At 51.5% G+C, this 18,612-nt stretch overlaps 1 long non-coding RNA gene across 2 annotated transcripts in view; it reads left to right on the top strand.

The window, feature by feature from the left end:
• Positions 1 to 18,612, top strand: part of LOC112547297 (uncharacterized) — a 386,761-nt gene that overhangs the window by 164,862 nt on the left and 203,287 nt on the right. Inside the window, exons 3-4 of one of the 2 annotated variants that reach the window (XR_012895673.1) lie at positions 12,832 to 12,893; positions 13,021 to 13,173. This is a non-coding gene — a long non-coding RNA (uncharacterized LOC112547297). The remainder of the gene's footprint in view (positions 1 to 12,831; positions 12,894 to 13,020; positions 13,174 to 18,612) is intronic. The other variant, XR_012895672.1, reaches the window with a different exon arrangement.

Raw genomic sequence — 18,612 nt, 5'->3', positions numbered from 1 at the left:
ATATCTCAGATATTGAAGTCCTCCAACGATGGTTTAAAGACCCCAAGATACAGAGAATCCTCCCGCAGGTGACTCCTGCCCCATGCTACAGAGGAAGGTGAAAAACCTCCAGGGCCTTGGCCCATCTACCCTGCAGGAAAATTCCTTCCCGACCCCAAATATGGCGATCAGCTGAACCCTGAGCATGTGGGCAAGACTCACCAGCCAGACACCCAGGAAAAAGTTCTCTCTAGTAACTCCTGTCATCCCACCATTGGCCTATTGGTTCTGTTTCAAGTGCTCTCCCTGTGCGCAGGGTTCAGCTGTCAGGGATGCGGGCACAGATGTATACCCTGGGCTCTCTTCCGGATGCCTCCATTCTTCCATCCGACTGCTGTCTCCCTCACGTTTAGGCTGTACGGGTATTTTTGCTCTCCCCATGTGGCCACATAACCGCTGAGCAGGGCTTTCCCTACGCTGCACGGTCCGTGCCCACCCAGCCCATAGCTTTTCGCTGGCCAGTGAAGTGTGCGGTCCGTGGTCCCAGCACGGCCCAGAATCAGGCCAAAAGTGACGGTTCCGGAGGCTGTTTGCGTTCGAGAGGCAGGGGAATAAATCAGCCGTCGGACGCTCCCTTTAAAGTGGTTATTTTCAGGCCAGTGATTCATGTTGTAGACAAGGCCCCTTTGACTCTCTTTAAAGGCTCAGTTAATCACCCTGGAAAACCAGCTGCTGCGTAGGACACAGCCAGCGTGGCGTTTTTGTAGGCCTGACTGTGTTGACCATTTCAGCTGCCTCCACTGTGACCTCGTGGGATTGGCGGGCCCTGGCGGGCCGTCGGCTGCTTGGAAGGAGCGTGGTTGGTATGTGAGGTGAAGCTGAACGTGTGTGTCTTGCCAGGTTTTCCTGGTACATGACGTAGCTTGGCCCGGGGTTCAGGCTACTAGAACGTCACCTGTGTGGAGCTGCTGAAGGATCATTCCTTTGGCTCTATAGCCATGTTTGAGGGGCTGGTGGAGAGAGAAGCACCCGCTGCCCCACACACACACACTCTCTCTCTCTCTCTCTCTCTCTCTCGGGATGTTGATGGATCTTGAAGCATCTGCGAAGGAAGATTTTGCTGCCTTTTTACTGCGATCCCTTCCTGGCTCTTTTTCCTCAGGCATGAGCGTATCTTCAGTGCTAACACTGTTTCGCTGCCCTCCAAAATCCCCCCTAGCCCCAGCCGTATATCATTCCTACAGAAGGGCTGCTGAATGTTAGGGAGGAAGCAGGAGGGGTAAGGGGTGCCGTAGATCTGCTCTCCTTGTTGCACGGCTTTGGGGCTTTCATTACATGTCTTTTCTCATAGGAACGGTCAGACTGAAGGTCCATCCAGCCCAGTGACCTGTCTGCCCACAGTGGCCAATGACAGGTGCCCCAGAGGGAGTGAACACAACAGGGAATCATCACGTGATTCCTCCCGTCACCCATTCCCGGCTTCTGGCAAACTGAGGCTAGGGACACCATTCCTACTCATCCTAGATAATAGCCATGGATGGACCTACCCTCTATGAATCTATCTAGCTCATTTTTTAATCATATTAAAGTCCTGGACTTCATATCCTCTGGTGAGGAGTTCCACAGGTTCTCCCTTCTGCATCTCAGAAGAACATAAGAACGGCCATACTGGGTCATACCAAAGGTCCTTCTAGCCCAGCATCCTGTCTGCTGATAGTGGCCAATGGCAGGTGCCCCAGAGGGAGGGAACAGAACAGGAAATCATCAAGTAATCCCTCCCCTGTCCCCTATTTCCAGCTTCTGACAAACAGAGGCTAGGGACACCATTCCTACCCAGCCTGGCTAATAGCCATTCATGGACCTAAACTCCATGCATCTATCTAGTTCTTTTTTGAACCCTGTTAAAGTCCTGGTCTTCACAACCTCCTCTGGCAAGGAGTTCCGCAGATACTCCCTTCTGCATCTCGTAAGAGCATAAGAATGGCCATTCTGGGTGAGACCAAAGGTCCATCCAGCCCAGTATCCTGTCTGCCAACAGTGGCCAATACCAGATGCCCCAGAAGGAGGGATCACAACAGGGAAACCTCACGGGATCCTTTCCCTGTCACCCACTTACAGAGAAAACAGGAGAAACAGAGAAAACTTTCCCAGTAACAGGGAGCATTTCTCCCAGAGCCTTGACTGAATTCCCTGCCTTGTCAGTAGAAGGCAAATCCTATTTTAAAGCAGGTTTTAATTTCGTGTGCGTTCTGCTTATACCACAATATTAGCTTAACATTACTTCTGGATGTCAGCAACTGTGGAAAAAATCTATCTTTTCCTCCCCCCACTTTTCTCACACCTTTGGAGATGTGACTGGAGCTGCGCCGCTATGTTATAATGATTTATTGGTGGCTCGAGAAGCCGAGTTTTTAAATATTGCATCTTTGGGATGCTGGCAGTCTTGCTTCCTATAAATCGCAATGAGTATTTCTTAGCCCTTTTATGCCAGCTGCTTTCCTGCATTCGGAACCTTTTCCGTGCAGTAGCCTATGAAAATATTGAACTGGTGCCCAGAGCAACACCAATACATGAAAGGGAAAACTTTAAGATGTTTTGTAACTATTTTTTAACAGAACCTGCCAAATCTTAATTTTTCCAGTTTACAAGTGAGCGCCGCTAACCATCTGTTTGCTGTCAACTGCTGTTTGTTTGGAGAGGGATTTTATTAGTTTTTTCCATCTCACACTCCTGTTCTTACAAGGAGTTGACTGAACTTCATAAATGACAGCTTTCAGAGGCCTTTCGTAAGCAAGTTATGATTTAGGATTTAATCAAAACTGAGCAGTCAGTGTCTTTAATCAATCCGAATGGAGATCAAACCCAAGGAAACAGAGACCGCGAGTGAAACAGTCAACACACCACAACAGGCTTGGAACAAGCCGTATTTCCAACAGACGAGCTCGCTGGCATCTTTGTGATAATCAGCCCCTTCTAGAAATCCCCAACCCCCAGCCGCTAGCGTCATTTTAAAAATAAAAAAAGGCTCCAACAATTCAGTTTAAAATCTGTTCTAACCTCTCGCGCCTGAAGTGTTAAAAATAAGGCAGGATCTGCTGCTCTGTAACACTGGGAGCTTGAGTCATTAGGAGCTGGCTTGAGACACCCTGACGTACATTGAGAGGTGCCTTATTTCTCAAGCAGACTCACTGATTTCGGTGGGACTACTACCTCAATGGGGGCAGACTAGCCGGAAGGCAGTTGCAGGCCTGCTTTTCACCTAGCCACTAGGGTATGGAAATTATTTTGCCATGGACAATCCTCCAGAAAATCGAGAGGGTTTGGGGGCACCCAGAAAGGTTTTCAGAGACCTTATGCATATACACAGTCATGGCGATACTATGTGCCATGGCAGACATGTAAGTAGACACAGGGGTAAAGTCTCTGCTTTCTGTCTCTGGCTATGTCTACACTAGCCCCCTGGTTTGATCTAGGGAGGCTAATGAGGGTGACCGAAATTGCAAATGAAGCATGGGATTTAAATATCCCGCGCTTCATTAGCATGTTCCCGGCCGGTCGCCATTTTAGAAATTGACTAGCCTGAAGTAACTGCCTGCGTCTACACGCGGCAGTGAAACGGGATTCCGAATTAAAGCCCTAACTCGAATTAGCTGGTATTCCTCCTGGAATGAGGTTTACCAGCTAATTCGAATTAGGGCTTTAATTCGGAATCTTGTTTCACTGCCGCATGTAGACGTTGGCAGTAACTTCAGGCTAGTCAATTTCTAAAATGGCGACCGGCCGGGAACATGCTAATGAAGCGCGGGATATTTAAATCCCACGCTTCATTTGCAATTTCATTTGCCCTCATTAGCCTCCCTAGATTGAACTAGGGGGCTAGTGTAGACATACCCTGTGTGTTGCAAACAGCCTTTCTTTCCAAGATCTTAGAAACCTCATGGCTGGTGTGGAGAAAGTGAATAAGGAAAAAGTTCTGGACTTGTTCCCATAAGGTAAGAGTGAGGGTACACCAAATGAAATGAATAGGTAGCGGGTCTAAAACAAACAAGAGGACGTTTTTCTTCATACAGCGCACAGTCAACTTGTGGAACTCCTGACCAAAGGATGTCGTGAAGACCAGGACCGTAACCGGGTTCAAAAAAGAGCTAGATAAATTCATGGAGGACAGGTCCATCAATTCCATGCGCCATACTGCTTTTTTAAGTCCCTTCTGCTATTGCTGCTGCCCTCTGTTCTTGTCATAGTTCATGGGAAGCCATTGTCTGGCTGCTGTAATCTCCATAGGTGAGCAGCCCAGGGAGAGCTTTGTGATGTTAATATGGAGGCACGAGACCTTTTGGTCTGCACCCCCATTTCTGTATGGGAATCTGGTTCTCCCATGCTGGGCATGGTTAGGAGGTGTCTGGATGTTGTGCTTAGGGTTCCCTGTAAGCTGAGTGCTTGGGTGGCTGCCCAGGAGAGAGTCCAGTGCTGTCCAGCTGATTAGCAGAGCGTCCACAGCCAGCAGCATGTATTTCTGCTGGTGGTGCACGTCCACCCATGCCTTGGTGCACAGAACAAAATATATTCTGCACACAAATGGAAAAATTAGAGGGAACATGGTGTTCAGTGAGCTTCAAAGCACCCTGCCCAGAGTCTCTGTCTGGCATGTTCAGCCCTGTAAGCAGGGATGGGAAACATTGGTCCCGAGGGCCGGATGCGGCCCCCGGCTTGCCTGGATCCGGCCCCCGAGGCTCAGGTCTTCCCCCCAGCATTGGCACTCCTGCCTCCTGCTGCCCCTCCACAGGGCTGGAGCACACAAAAATCTACTAGGCTGGGCACCCCTAGGTTCTGGGAATGTAGGGAGTGTCTTTCCCCTCCGTTGGGGGCCACAACAGAAAGAGGGTTTGTTTGCTTTTCACTTGTGTGCAGCCCGTCTGAATTGTCTGTGGGTCAGCAGCCCCGCCCCACAAAAGGTTCCCTGCCCCTGTCTTAAAGGCACCATTCCCGAAACCACAGGCCTGCCTGAATCCAGCAAGGAAGGTTAAACTAGAAAGGAATCCCATTGTTTTCAGGGCCCCTCCCCTGGCTTCAGGATATCTGATTGAGGGCTCGGCTTCTGCTCACCGCCCCATAAGGAGATGCTCAGGCATTCTGCAGATCCTTGTGCATAAGTGTAAAAAAATCGGGTGCGTCCAATGTATGGTTGGAATTGAAAATGCACAGAAATCAGGGAAATCAGTTTCCCGTTCCCATGACAACTGTAAATGTGCCACATTGCACATATGTTACAGCCTAAATGAACTAACTACTCGCTCATGCTGAGGTCAAGTGAGGCTGCTGTAGGAACCCAGCATTTACATTTCCTGACTCCTGTGCATTTAAAACCTCAACCCTAAAGTTCCATCAAGACAGGTGATTTTGCATTTAATTTATCTCACTCTCTCTCCGGGCCCTGCTGCTGTGGAAAAAGCAAGTCATCCTGATGGAAATGAGATGATCTAGTATCGCTTTTCTTTTTGGCAGTGTTCCTTAATAGCGAACATGATCAGAACAGCGCTAATGATACGTGTGGCTCCATCAAACTGATATGGGTCATGAAAACCAAATTAATTGGGGTTACAACCAGAGCAATACCCCCCTGAATAATTAAGAAGTAAAACAAAACTTGGAGTAGCTTGTTGATGCGTCGGAGCCTAATTACACTTTGGAGTGTTGTAGAATTCCATCTCTAGTGGTGGCAAGTGGGATAAATGAGCGTAGGAGAGAGCTAAACGGTTGTCATGCCGGGACACAGTGACAAATCGGAGAGGTCAGGTTGAGAGACGTGAAAGGGACATCAGGTTTATTGAGTTAATTGACCATTTCCTGTCCAGCAATTCCCTACATCCTGAGTATCATATAATCAGATTATATCTGGCACTTGAGAAGGTAAGAGATGAATAGGAACGTAGTGCATGAAAAGTAGCTGCATATTTTAAGAGGGGAAAACAATTAAATACATAGGCATTTGTTTTTTAACACTTGATGCATGTAAGAGCTCTCCCGTATGGTATATTTCACCCCCAAGACGGGGCGCATGCAAACAGAATATAGGCGGATCCCTGCAAATCCACAGATATCTGCTTTATATCTATGGGTATCCGCATCTGTGGACGTGGCTATCGGCGACTCCTTTTTGCAGATGCGAACACAAATTTTGTATCCGCACCGGGCTCCTTGTCTTTGCACCTGCACCCATCTGCCCAGCGCAGGGGAAGGGAAATCAGACATGTACATGCGTTGCCGAGCAATATCACCAGTAAATAAGGTAGCCACTGGTGCAACCCGAGAATCCCGGATGCCCTGTTGTGATCTCACGTGCATGCACACTGCCTGTGAAGTCACGAAGGTGGATGCAGAGTAGAACACTCTGAAAAATGGTATCTTCCGTGCATGATACCCGACACTGTATCCCAGAAACAACTGGCACGTTCTCCCACAATTCCATGGGAAAGAATTCCAAGAATGGCTCATTTCACTGCAGCCCCCAGCAGTCCTAGTGCCACACATTGGCATGGGAAGTAGGGCAGTAGGGGGCGCTGCAGGGTCCCAGCTGCTGGCCTCCTGCCCAGGGTATCGGTTGTTGGCCCTCCCGTGCTCAGCTGCCAGCCCCATGCCCAGGGTCCTGGCTTCTGGCTCCTCTGCACCTGGGGCTCCTCTCCAGAGCCCCCCACACGTGGCCCCGCTCTCACCCCCAGTTGTGGCCCCAGCTCCATGTTCCCCTGTGCCAGAGCCATGACCCTACATCTGGCCCCAGGTCTTGGGGGTGGAGGGGCAGAGAGGGGCAGGAGGCTCCCCCAGGGAGCATACGGTAAAGGGTGCGGGATCACTGCTTTATACTTCGGGGAGCTGGCTTTCAGCGCCCCCACTGTGAAAAGGGATCTCACGCCACACATTTGAGTGCCACGCCTGGGTGGATCCCGCAGCTTGCGTGTTGTCCTCGCGCCGCCACTCCCTTGAGCCGGGAGAACTCGCGTTCCTGCTGCAGCGCCGACGTCCCCTAAACCAGGGAAGGAACAGCCTATGTGAGCTCTCTGGGCTACGTCACCCCGATCAGGCCGCGCTTAGTGATATGTCAATAGCCCTATTTGTGCCGATCTGTGGGCCATCTCCTCCAGGGTCCCATCTTCCCCCATGGGCCAGCTGCTGCGGGGAAAGATGCAAACCGCAGCAGTGGGATAAACTTCCCTGAGGGAAAGTTTCTTGCTTCACCCCACTAAATAGAGATTCTGCCTTCAAGCTTTCTAGTCCCTTTTAACGCTGAATGTTCTGGTTGTCCATGCAAGGGTCCAGTCCTTTTCTTCATCTTGCTAAAGTCTTGGCCTCAGTTGGTGAGTTTTCCAAGCTACCTATATTTTGTGGGTAGGGGCAAAAGTATTTTTCCTGCTATCCGTTTTAAATGTCCTGTCTTTTCTCCTTTAATTGTTGCCCTTTTCAAACGTAATCTGAAATCAAGGGTGTGTATTTTAGGCCACGATTGCAACGGAGAGTTTCTGTAGCCAAAAACCTCTTTCCTCACTTAGGTTCCCAGCCGTATTTCTGGACTACCTGTCTTCAGGGTACATCTAGACTTCAGGCTTCTTTTGGAAGAAGCTTTTCCAGAAGAGATCTTCTGAAAAAACTTCTTCCGAAAGAGAGTGTCTACACAGCAAAAGCGCATCGAAAAAGTGACCTGCTTTTTCGAAAGAGAGCGTCTTCACTGAATAGACACTGTCTTGCATTTAAGCTGTGATTACTATGGATAGGATGGCCACGAGGGCACCTGTGCTTTTTCCTGGAGGCTTCTTCCCTGTCCGCACACGCCTTTTTGCGAAAGAGCTCTTTCGGAAAAGGCGTTCTTCCTCATAGAATTAGGTTTACCAATGTTGAAAAAACCGCCGTGTTCTTTTGATTTTCTTTCGAAAGAATGCAATAGTGGTGTGGATGTAAGTGAAGGTTTTTTTTCGGAAAAACAGCCATTTTTCCGAGGAAAACCCCCCCCCTGCTGTCTAGACGCACCCGGAGCAATGATGAGAAAATGTGGTGCTGATGACATTCATGGAAATGTTTGGATCATGAACGTGGAATGTGTTAGGAAGACTTGAGGTGATCTGTTTATTTTTAAGCTTATGTGGATACACAGAATTTATTAGAGCCAAAAGCTTTATACAGTTAGTGCCCTATGAAATGTAGACTGTGTCCTGGAGTAGAAAATCAGCTAATACAATGTCTCCAGTACAGCTATCTTTCTTAATCTCTTTTTAATTTCTTGTCATTCCAGTCATCCATTCACATACTTGTTTGGAATACCTCCAGGGCCTGTGGTTACTTAGCAATCATTTTCAATCAGGCTATATTCAAGAATAATGAACAGTAGGAAAGTCGTCGCTGACTTGCCTGAATTTAACTAGGCCTGGATTTCATGCTGGTTTAAAAAAAAAAAAAAAAAGATTGTTGTTCGACATAATCATAAGTGATTAGAGTAGTGAATAGGACCCTGTGGTGCAAAGGCACTTGTGGAAAGTTACCCTCGTGAGTGGAAAGTTACCCTCGTGAGTAATCTCATTGAAGTATGAGGGATTACACCCCTGTGCAAAGTTTTGCATGTGCTTTTGTGGGATTGGGGCACTAGTCATTGCATGTTGCCCAAGAGTAATCACTACGGTATTCTAGTAAGTTTAAAACAAACACAAGGCAGTATTTCTTCACTCAACACACAGTCAACCTGTGGAACTCCTTGCCAGAGGATGTTGTGAAGACCAGGACTTTAACAGGGTTCAAAAAAGAACTGGATAAATTCATAGAGGTTAGGTCCATCCATGGCTATTGTCTAGGATGGGTAGGGAAGGTGTCCCTAGCCTCAGTTTGCCAGAAGCTGGGAATGGGCAACAGGGGAGGGATCACTGGATGATCCCTGTTCTGTTCACTCTCCCTGGGGCACCTGGCATTGGCCACTGTGGGCAGACAGGTCACTGGGCTAGATGGACCTTTGGTCTGACCCTGTCTGGCCGTTCTTATGTAATATATTTTGTACAATTAACGTAACAGATAGTTTACCAGTACAGGAATGTTTTGTTGACACAAAGTCCGTTTAACGATAGAAAACTAAAACCGTTGCAAAACAGCCCTGAATCAGGCATAGCTGCAGCTGCATGAAATGCAGCAGACAATTTAATTCCAATGAACTCTGTTATTAAAGAGGGAAAACCAAACTGATGCTCTGTTTTTCTTCTTCGCCGTCCTCTGTGGCAATCCCACCTGAGCTCTGTAAGCATGGGCAGAAATGAAACAGCATTTTATGACGCTCTCTGGAGTGCTGTTTGGGGTTTAATTTACTAGCCGACTCCTGAGCGCTAGTTCACATTGCAAGGTCCCGCTTTGCCTTTCAGCGTTGGGTTTGGAGGACCTGTTTCAGAATCATTTGTCTTCTCTGGATTGCGTTGCTAGGCAGGGCACCCGGCCCCTGAGAAGTGGGAGGTGAGGGGAAGATGGGTAGGACCACTGCTAGGATCTGCGGATGCGGGATGCACAGGTTGGAATGATCACCTGTGTGAAGTTGTCTGGTCACTGAATCTAAATTAGGATCCAGCGCTGGGTACCTGCACAGCTTGCAGGGGCTGGCAATCGATAACGAATTGATCCCCCGGCACCCCCGGGAGGCAGGGCTGTTCTCCCCACTCTGCGGAAGGGAAGTGAGGCGTGGAAATGCAGGGACTGGTCTGAGGTTAGACAGGACGTGAGAGCCGGAACGGGAATGAATGCTCGGAGTCCTGGGGGCCAGTCTGCTCTGCTGACCACAAGGCCTTAGATACTGCACTGATTACCTCTCTGCACTCGTTAGGAAACACTGTTTCCCTAGCTGGGTGGGGAGGTACTGGGATGGGATCCCTGGGGACGGGGTGGAATCTCCATCCCTAGAGGTGTTCAAGTCCCGGCTTGACACAGTCCTGGCTGGGATGGTTGAGTCGGGTTGGTCCTGCCTTGGGCAGGGGCTGGACTCTGACTCCTGAGGTCTTCTCCAGCCCAAGGGGTTCTCTGATTCAATGTAGACCGCAGGCAGGCCTGACGAAGCTAAGCAGCTTCCAGGAGGTGCCCCCTGCCTTATCCGAGTAGGCCCTTCCCACCTATGGCGAGGAGACACTGACGATAGGCATCCCCGGGAGGAACACGGCTTCCTGCTTTTCCTACTTGGTTTGGAAAACGTGCTGCCCCCGCAGAGCCCAGCGGTAAACATCACTGGGCAGCCGGGCTTTTTGGTTGTTGGGTTTTTTTAGGAACAAGTTGGTTACTCCCGGATGGAAGCACAGACCCAATCAGTCCTCCGGTGCCTCCCCTCGTTAGAACGCAATTGGTCAATTATGGTGCGTTGAGTGGCCATGCCGCGCCAGGAGAAGGGGGCCGGGATGCTTGGAATGGACGGCTGGGCTTTTCCGTTTACCGCTCTTCGGTTGAGTAGGGCGGAAGCCTTTGGGACAGGGGACTGTCCCTGAACAAACGTCTCCCGCTTTTACGAGAGGGCCCTGCATTTGCGGCAGTGTCTACTTCCAGTGAGGGGTTTGGTTTAGCCTCAGCATTCGTGGGCTGAAGGCCTGGGCAGAACTGGCTGGAGAACTGTGCTTGGTTGCAATTTCCCTCCCACATGGCAGCCAGCAGCCAGCAGCCATGTTGGGCCCCTGGGTAAGGTGTGGAGGGGGCTGGCTGTGTGATCCTAGGAGGCCTTGGGTGGAAAGGGCAGAGCTGGACAGCCAGCCCCCAGCTCGCCTAGAGTGTTCCTCCCCCCACCAGCCCTCAGCACCGCCCGGAGTGCTCCTCCCCCCGCCAGCCCTCAGCACTGCCCAGAGTGCCCCCCCCCCCGCCAGCCCTCAGCTCCGCCCGGAGTGCTCCTCCCCCCGCCAGCCCTCAGCACCGCCCAGAGTGCTCCTCCCCCCACCAGCCCTCAGCTCCGCCCGGAGTGCTCCTCCCCCCGCCAGCCCTCAGCACCGCCTGGAGTGCCCCCCCCACCAGCCCTCAGCACCGCCTGGAGTGCGCCTCCCCCCGCCAGCCCTCAGCACTGCCCAGAGTGCCCCCCCCGCCAGCCCTCAGCACCGCCCAGAGTGCCCCCCCCACCAGCCCTCAGCACCGCCCAGAGTGCTCCTCCCCCCACCAGCCCTCAGCTCCGCCCGGAGTGCTCCTCCCCCCGCCAGCCCTCAGCACCGCCTGGAGTGCCCCCCCCACCAGCCCTCAGCACCGCCTGGAGTGCGCCTCCCCCCGCCAGCCCTCAGCACTGCCCAGAGTGCCCCCCCCGCCAGCCCTCAGCACCGCCCAGAGTGCCCCCCCCACCAGCCCTCAGCACCGCCCAGAGTGCTCCTCCCCCCACCAGCCCTCAGCTCCGCCCGGAGTGCTCCTCCCCCCGCCAGCCCTCAGCACTGCCCAGAGTGCCCCCCCCACCAGCCCTCAGCACCGCCTGGAGTGCGCCTCCCCCCGCCAGCCCTCAGCACTGCCCAGAGTGCCCCCCCCGCCAGCCCTCAGCACCGCCCGGAGTGCCCCCCCGCCAGCCCTCAGCACCGCCCAGAGTGCCCCCCCCCCCCGCCAGCCCTCAGCACTGTCCAGAGTGCGCCCCCCCCACCAGCCCTCAGCCGGGCCTCAGGGCAAGGAGTGCAGTGGGGGGGGGGGGGCTGGCTATGCACTCCCAGAAGGGGCGGGGTTAGGGTAGCCAGCCCTCAGAGCTGCCCAGACCCCATGCCTCCCCCCCCGCCGGGGCCCTCAGAGCCGGCTGGGGTGCGCAGCATGGGACTCTGGACTCCCCAGGCCCGGGGGCAAACTGCCCCCTTTGCCCGCCCCGTTGGCAGGCCTGCAGGGACAGCATTGCCTTGTGGCTCAGGCGGTGGCCGAGTGGGGAGTGTGGCACATAAGGTTGTCGACTGGCCCTCGTGCTGCATGGCCAGGGCGGCGACCCTGCCACCTTTTTGGCAATTCGCTCTCCAGGCCGAGCAGGCTCCTGCCAGAGCAAAGGGCTGGCGGCTGCGAGAGGCCCTTGCGTAGCCCTGCAGACAGCGGGGAGACCTCCTCCCGCCCTGCCTTACGCGGGTGCCCGCAGCAGCAGCACAATCGGGTCCCCGCAGGCCGTCGTTCTAGGCTGCTACTGCGGCATCCCCCTTGGTATGTAAATTCCCGCCCGCGAGAGGCCGCAATGAAACCTCCAGTCATAACCCTCTCTCGCCCAGCCCCTGCCTGTGAGAGACTGACGCAAAGGAAACAAGGTGAAACGAGTGGCTAAAAATAACAAACGGAGAAAATTAGAAATGATGCTGGGACGCGCTTATTGTGGGAGACTGACCTTTAAAGATCGATACTTTTTTGACTCAGCTATTAGTATATTTTCAGAGTTTACAGAATTGTGTTCAGGATAGATCTGGACGCTTTGAAATGTAGGGGACTTGTCTATCGGACCTTCCCACCCGATATTGCCTGGAGTGCTTTTCCTATCAATACACTGCCTGTTGGATGTTTTTGCTTACCTCGTTTTTTTCCTGGCTATGTAGCAGGCCTATTGGAGATCTTGCCTAATTCCCTGGCCTCAGTGCCAATCCGTGGCAACCATTTACATTTAACTCAAGGGAGGAAGTCTAGCAAAGCAGGTGCTTAATTTTAAGCATGTGCTTACGTCTCATTCGCTTCAAGAGGACTCAGGCCTGCAGGCTTCAAGTTAAGCACGTGCTTCGTTGCTATCCTGAATAGGGCTGGTTTCCTGACTCCAGATCTCGGCCCATGGTGAGGATTGTTGTTCCGGATGGTCTGCTTCACACCGGGAGGGTTGCCTTAGATAATCCTTTCCACCTCCATTGACGCTGAGCGAATGTTTTCTTCTAACAGGCAGTTTCATCTGGCGTTTGCAGCGCAGTAACAAGCAAAGTTGGCTTCGCTAGGACTTGCTGGTGTGTACTGCCCAGCAGACAAAGCCTGTGTAGCATGTGTTCTGTCCCCCTTTCATGGCTGGTCCACAGTGAGGATAAGAGCTTACTATTGTTACTAGCTAATGGAGTCACTCCTTTATTTCATCAGAGAGGAGCACCGCCACCCACATAGGAAAAAGTCAAGTCTCCAGTTCCTCTGAAGCATTATTATAATGGGTTTGCTGGAAGAATTCCTTGTCCTCAAGACTGGAAGACTTCCAGCTCCTGAGACAGCCAGCTGCTCCTGAGACAGCCAGCTGGGGTAAGTGGCAACGTACCTTTGGGTGAGTGTATGTGCTTGCTCAGTGAAGGGACTATAGAAAATCAAAAGCTGTACTATCTCGGAGAGTTGGGTTCCTGGGACGCTGGGCTTTAGCTTTCTCATACGGTTGTGTCTAAGTATCCTGCCTCTAATCCCCTACAATTGCTCACCATTCCGTGTAACTTCAGTGTGAACAGATTCAGGCTGTGCCTATGCTGAGGAAGGTTTGGCGATGAAAATGCTGTCGAGATGCAAAAGTCACCAAAAGTGAAAACCAGTCGAATTGGTTTTTCTGCCTCCCCTCATCGACATTTTATGGCCACATGGCTAGTTCCCCTGTGCACAGCCAGAGCAAAGCATTGTAGGGACACATCCCACAGCGCAGCGTGGTGGGAAGGCAGAGCCAATCCCGGTGCTTCTCGGGATTCCCTCTAGCTCTGGGAGCTCTCCATGCTGAGGAGTGTCAAAGCAGCACAGCAGCCTCTCCAGCTCTCCCCCGGTAAGAATAGCCTGCCTGCCACTGTGTTCCTAGCAGGGCAGAACAAGAGCAGTCCAGTGATTTGCTCTTTGTTTGTTCCCAAAAGGAGAAGCTCACTCAGCTGTCAGACACTTCCTGGAGCTTTGAAAGGGGAGGGGCATATGCCTGCAGTGCAGCAGAGATCACAAAACACTGAGCCCAGCCATCAGGGCAGGCATGGTGGGGTACTGGCAGAAGCCAGTTCTATCAACAAAACAAACAGCAGAGTCCACACTAGCTCTTTGTCAGCAATAAAAGGTGGGGAAAGACAAAAGTCTGTCTTGGGGTGGAAGTTTTTTGTCTCCAAAACTGGGTGTTTTTCCAAACAAAAATTGCACTGCAGTGTAAACGATCTCACTATTTTGGCGACAAAATATGTGAGTGTGGACAAGGCCTTAGGCTAGGGCTAAACTCTTTGGCAAACCCCACCACAGGTCGCCAAGCATGCCCAGTGGTCAGGGCAGCCGATGTGAGGGAAGAGAGCACAGTGCCTCCATGCCCTGGGCAGTACCATTCACAGGACCTGGCCTGCATCCTCAGCACACCTTTCAGGGGATGGGAGGAGTAGGATGAACATCCTCAAAGTGACAGCTGCTAATTGGGTGTGAGGTCAGGCAGGCAAGATCCTCCTGCGTTTGCAGTTGAGAGACCTGTGCTAAGATGATTCATCAGGATTCTAATGGGCCGGCATATGATCGATTTAAAAACAACCCACCAGTTTCGGAGTTCACGTCCATCTGATCCCTGATGTGTTTGCACCTTGTACGTCTTATTTTATGCTTATAAGACTGAGAGAAAGCCCCTGTTGGTCAAATCAAAAGCTGGCTAGAAATAGCACGACTGTAATCTATTCCAGCTAGCTCGGAGAAACTGGCAAACATTACCCCGTTCAGGAAATAAGGGCTTTTATTCCTTCCTGAAGTCGTGGTTCCATGTTGCCTGTGCTTGCAGCAACAGACAGCCCGCTTTATGTTCGCTCCCCTCTGTAACATTCTTTCCGAATCCAGGGAAATGGGTTTTTTAAAATCAGTTTTAAAGCCCTCCAGGGTCCCCACATATTCTCACAGGCCTTCCTCTTCCTTTTCGCCCCTTATTGTAATCCATCTCCACTTACGCTGTATTGCGATGGTGGAACATCTGGCTCTCATCACACCTTCTGTCGACTCGCTGATCAACAAAAGCGCTGAGATGAGTCCCAGATGTTTAAGCGTCTCGGTGTTCCATCAGCCACATGCTTTATGACGGGGAATAAACAGAGGTGGGTTTTTAAATCAGACGACTTCCATAAGTAGTTGGCTTAGGACTGGGAAGGGGCTTGAGTGCGTGTGTGTGTGTTTGTGTTTCTGATGGGTTCCTCGGAGACATATAAAAATCATTAACGGCTGCCTACGCCTGACGCAGCTTGCCAGAGTTTGCTCACAGCCAGCGTGGAACATACGCGACATGCCACTAACATGCAGAGAAGTTCGTTTGTTGAGCACTTTGGTGGCGCCGCTCGCAGTTTGCTTTGCCAGTAATTAGCGTAGTACCCGTGACCCCTTGTTTCCCCCTGGTGCGCTTTTTCATGTAAGGCATCCCCTGTCGTTTCTTAATGCTGGTGATGGGGGTGCGGGGGAGCACATGTCTGTCGCTTTCAAAATCCTTTCACACGTTAAGTGGCTCTTTGAAGTGGAAGCCTCCACGATAAACATCAGCTGTTCTGAATCGGAACCCTCAGGAAGGGCTCGGCGTGGCAAGGTGTGGGGTGCCTTCCACGCCACTGGGTGGGAGTGGGGATTGTGGCAGCAGTGAGAAGCCAGGGGACTTTGGTGGGCTCAGACAAGTCTCAGACTCTCATATCTTCGCTAGGGTGGACATCTAATCTCCCGGCAGGAACGTTGGGGACACGTTGGGAACTGACTGAGAAACTTTGGAAAACCGACTGACTGAGTGTAGCCCGGCTCCTGGCATGGCATTGTCCTCCTGTAACGTGGCAAGAAGAATTCTTGATGATCCTCACCCATCCTCCCTGGTATTTGCTCAAGATTGAGTCCTGAAGATGGCACTAGGGATTTCTCCTTTTGGTTTCCTTCCAGTGTGTCAAAGGAATCGCAGGCAGCGGATGTCTCTGTTAGCTTGTCAGAACCTCTGATTTTGAGCCCTTTGATACGCTCAGCATTGATGTAGCTTTTGTTCGTCCCTTTATCTCAAAAAGAATCTAGTTTTCATTATCATGCACTTGGGGGTTTTGCTCAGCATGACAATGAGGCCGAAAGCAGCTATTGTAAGCCTCTGTAAAATTCCCCCTTTCTTGAGAGACCGCTTTAGACAAAACAGTTTGACAGCCTGCAGGCATTTCAGTGCATGTGCATTCGGGAGAAAGAAGCATATCAAAGAGCTGAGCTTTCTCCAAGGCAAACGAATCTGTTTTCATCTGGTTCTCCTCTTTGATGTTGTCTGGCTGTCCAGGGCTCCATGTTTTCTTTTAATAGTTCTGTCTCTGTCGGAGAAACTGAGCTTTTCCTCATCCAGACTTCCTTCCAAGCTACTGAACATTCCTGGGCCTGGCTTGCTGGCCAGATCTGTGCAAGTGGCTGAGGAATGCTGAATGATGAGGTAGAATGCACTGTGACCCGTTACTAGCCCTCAGGACTTGGCGTTCCTGTTGGAGTTTTAGACTATAAACATGTCAGCTTAAAACAATTACTTCTCCGTGTCCGCCGTCATTTGCTGGAGAGCGTGAGGCCTTACGTTCACCCCCTGACTCAGTGATCATTGGAGACTGGAGGTGGATGGATTTCACCTCACTGCCCTTCTGAAATGAGGATGTGTTTACACGGCACCGTTATTCCAGAAAAACAATACTAGTCTCCACACGGCAATTGCATTATTTAGAAAGAAAATCAAAATAACGGAGAGCTTTTTCCGACATTGGTAAACCTCATTCCACAAGTAATAACGCCTCTTCCGAAGAAGCTCTTTCAGAAGAGGGCGTGTGCGGACGCTCCACTGCTGCTATGTTGAAATAGCTCCTCCCCAGGGCCATTCTAAGTTGTTCCTCCCCAGTGCTTCCTGGGGCTATAAATCGAAGTAGCGTGTCCACGTTAGGGGAGAGCGCCTTGGTCTCATTTTGAGGTTTCCCTGTAGTGTGGACGCTCTATTTTGAAGGTATCTTCCAGAATAGCTTTTTCTGAAATAAGCTTTCAGTGTAGATGTACATGAGTAGTTTTGTAGCACCTTGGAGACTAGCAAATATATTGAGATAGTATCATGAGCTTTTGTGGGCACAACCCACTTCCTCAGATGAGCAGGGTGCAGAGAAAAGGCTGTCTATTAGTCTCTATGGGTATGTCTACACTACCCCCCTAGTGGAACGAGGTGTACAGCTAGTTCGGATTAGGAAGCGGCATGGGGTCCGACCTAGCCGGCATTTAAAAATGGCGCCGGCCGGCTTTATGCAAATAAAGCCCGGGAAATTCAAATCCCGGGCTTCATTTGCAACTCCGTATGACTACATTACTCCCCCTAGTTCGAACTAGGGGGGTAGTGTAGACATACCCTATGATGCTACAGGACTCCTCGTTGTTTTTAAAGTTACAGGCTGACACGGCAATTCCTCCGAGACTTCCTGAGGGTATATCTACACTAGCTAGTTAATTCGAGCTATATAGGCAAATGAGGGCAACCAGAGTTGCAAATGAAGCCCGGGATTTAAATATCCCGGGCTTCATTTGCATGTTCCCGGGTGCCTTCATTTTTAAATCCCCCTTAGTCCGAGCTCCGTGCCCGCGGCTACATGCGGCATGGAGTCGGTAGTTCAAATTAGAGATCCTAATTCGAACTACCCTTACTCCTCATTCCACGTTCCACTCCCCCAGAGCTGTAAGGCATTCCCTCCCTCTTCCTTGTCGGGTGCAAGAACTCAGGGCTCGTGTTTTACCACTACAAAGACAATGTGAGGTTGGTTGTGATTTCCCGTTGGTTGTTGGTGCTAGTCTGGAGGGACAAGCAGTATCAACATGAGGCTGTGATGTAGTGGGGATTGTGTTTGCTCTGGTTGCCCTATTATGCTGTATGTGAGTCCTACTGTCCTGTACTGGTCTGCTGGTAACTGCATGTGTGTGCCTCAGTTTCCCTGGGCACTGCACTGGAACCTGGCTGGGGATGGGAATGTTGGGTGTGGCTCGCACTGAGCGGAGGCTGCCCCCCTTAGCATGTACATAACAATAGCTCAGGCTGTCCTATAACCTCAGCTTAGGTGTGGGGAGTAGCCAAGTGACACCTTGCCCCCCAGTCTGAACAAAGGAGGGGGTTGGGCAGCATGGAGGCCTGGGATCAGTAGCTGGGGGTGTGAGTTTAGTTTTTCAGCTGGCTTAGGGAGAGGGTGTCGAGCTGATTTGGACTGTACTGAATGCTCCTGGTTCCTGTAACACTAGGTCGGTGCTACGCTGTGTTCCTGGGAACCGATAAACCTTCTGTTCTACTTGCTGGCCGACAGTCACTTCTGTTGTGGATGGGGGGGCAGGGCCTGGTGACTCCCCCACACTCCGTGACAGAGACATGTTCAGAGCTCCCAATGGTATAGCATTAGTGGGGGAGAGGGACATCACCCACAGGTGTCTTCATTTGGAGGGGATCCTTCTTCCTTCCCTGCCCCATCCCCGCCTCCAAGGCTGACGGTGAACGAGGAATTCCCCTTCAGCATGCCTGGCATTTCCGACCACGGTCCAGCCGTGGGTTGTAGAGCTGCGAGCATGGGAAGTGCCTGCGGTTCTGTAGGCTGGCTTGAGGCTAGCCTTGCTGTCTGTTTGGGGGCCGGTTTATCTGATCCCCTGACCCCTTTGGGCAACCCTTTGAGGATGTCAGCTCTCCAAAAGCTTTCTTCTCCGTGGAAGTGCCCATTAGCCCGCTCACAAAAGGCAGTGCAGGGACACCAGGGGTCT

This window comes from Pelodiscus sinensis, chromosome 14, assembly GCF_049634645.1.
Source record: "Pelodiscus sinensis isolate JC-2024 chromosome 14, ASM4963464v1, whole genome shotgun sequence".
In the NCBI taxonomy this organism is placed as follows: Eukaryota; Metazoa; Chordata; order Testudines; family Trionychidae; genus Pelodiscus; species Pelodiscus sinensis.
Note: the sequence above shows the minus strand (reverse complement) of the source record. Positions and strands in the feature narration are given on the sequence as shown.